This window comes from Cyprinodon variegatus, unplaced genomic scaffold, assembly GCF_000732505.1.
Source record: "Cyprinodon variegatus isolate N-32 unplaced genomic scaffold, C_variegatus-1.0 Scaffold538, whole genome shotgun sequence".
Taxonomy (NCBI): domain Eukaryota; kingdom Metazoa; phylum Chordata; class Actinopteri; order Cyprinodontiformes; family Cyprinodontidae; genus Cyprinodon; species Cyprinodon variegatus.
In genome coordinates this window covers 518303-520329 of record NW_015150991.1, presented here as the reverse complement: position 1 = coordinate 520329, position 2027 = coordinate 518303, and the positions used below count along the sequence as shown (strand labels likewise).

At 39.4% G+C, this 2027-nt stretch overlaps 1 protein-coding gene across 1 annotated transcript in view; it reads left to right on the top strand.

The window, feature by feature from the left end:
* The first annotated feature begins 173 nt into the window (after positions 1-173).
* LOC107095324 (dehydrogenase/reductase SDR family member 7C-A-like) overlaps positions 174-2027 on the top strand; it is an 11356-nt gene continuing 9502 nt past the window's right edge. Inside the window, exon 1 of the mRNA XM_015391365.1 lies at positions 174-323. The gene's annotated coding sequence lies outside the window, so the exon portion shown is untranslated. The remainder of the gene's footprint in view (positions 324-2027) is intronic.

Below are 2027 nucleotides of genomic sequence, written 5' to 3'. Positions count from 1 at the left end.
TTTTCCACTGTGTTAAAGTCAGAAGATAAAGCTGTGGTTGTCTGCTCAAGCCTGCAGCTGCCAGCCTTAAGAATACTTCAGATACTGTACTGCATGTGGGGGGTTGGTGTGTGTGTGTGTGTGTGTGTGTGTGTGTGTGTGTGTGTGTGTGTGTGTGTGTGGCGAGGGGGGGGCTCCTTAGGACAGCACTTGATCAGACACACAGAAGAGCCTTGCCGAGTGAATGGACAAGGGGGAAGAGAAGGGCCTCTTTTCCCCAACTGAATCCATTAAAGAACAACAGCCAGCCCGTCCTGCTGAAGGATTAGCTCCCTGTCCATGCTGTAAGTCAACCAATAATAAGACAGATTACAAGTGTTTGCCTCTGTTAGGCGGTTGCTATAGTTGTGCACGCACAAGCGGACTAACCTTAATCATGTGTTAGTCCAAACAGGCAGCTAAGCAGGGGAATTGGATCTCTGGAGCGATCATAAGATTTCAGCATGGATTAACCTTCATCTTAATGTTTTCAGTTGTTAGATTGGACAGGAAAGGTTGGACATTGAATGTGAGCCTCTCTGTCCGCTGCCTTTAGGGTGTCCAATAACAGTGTTCCAAAGATGACAGTCTGTGGAGTCTAAATATATTTAGCTGTTCACCTCAAACTCACTTTACATGGAAAGTGTCTGAGCAAGAAGTCCAAATCTGAACCCTCACCTTACAGAGAGCAACAAATCTGGTAGAAATTTAGCCAAGAGTACAAGAAGTAAAATCCTTTAACTGCATATAAACCAGGATCAAAACCACCCATTGTAAGAAAAAAAATTCTGCTATGTTTGAATTTAAAAACAGAGCTTTTCCTATTTCTAATGCGCTGTTGTGACGATGCTATCCTCTACTTCCTGAACAGTCCAACAACTGCTTTGAAATGTAAATGTGTCAGTTCTCAGACAGGGAGTTGACCTAAATATTCTACCCTATATAGCCCTGAGCAAACGCACAGGAACATTTTCATAGTGCCAACATTATCTATTGGCTATTATGGGAATATCAGAAACTCTGCTGTGTCACCCCCAACATTCACCAGATTTTAAATTGAGCTTTACCACTAACTTTATTTCTTTTTATAATACATAATAAAAAAAAATTTAAATCGGTGTGTATCTGTTCGGAAGGAAAGGGTACTTTATATAACTGCGGATGGGACTTCCCAAAATATAAAAAAAATATAAAAAAGAAATTGTTCTGACTTTATCTAAAATCAAGTCAACTTTAAGTGATTTTGGACTCCTGCAAGCATATGTGGATAAAGGAGGTTGCGTCTTGTATTATGTTGGAAAGACTAATTTATATAACCAGGGGAAGGGCTGCAGAGTTTGAGTTTGAGACTGTATAGAATCCTTTAATAGAGTTTCTTAAATAAATAAATATATATATATATGTATATACACTACCGTTCAAAAGTTTGGGGTCACATTGAAATGTCCTTATTTTTGAAGGAAAAGCACTGTACTTTTCAATGATGATAACTTTAAACTAGTCTTAACTTAGATTCCCTACAACGGTGTATACTACTCCCTTCAGAGGACAGCACAAACAGGCTACTGCGGGTACTATTTAATGAAGAAGCCAGTAGCAAAGTAGTAAAGGGAGTAGTACACACCGTTGTAGTAAATCTTCAATTTCTTAGCAATTTCTCGCATGGAATAGCCTTCATTTCTAAGAATAAGAATATACTGTCGAGTTTCAGATGAAAGTTCTCTTTTTGGCCATTTTGAGCGTTTAATTGACCCCACAAATGTGATGCTCCAGAAACTCAATCTGCTCAAAGGAAGGTCAGTTTTGTAGCTTTTGTAACGAGCTAAACTGTTTTCAGATGTGTGAACATGATTGCACAAGGGTTTTCTAATCATCAATTAGCCTTCTGAGCCAATGAGCAAACTCGTTGTACCATTAGAACACTGGAGTGATAGTTGCTGGAAATTGGTCTCTATACACCTATGTACAGTGTTGTGCCTGAACGCGTTCATTGAACGAAAGTTCATGAA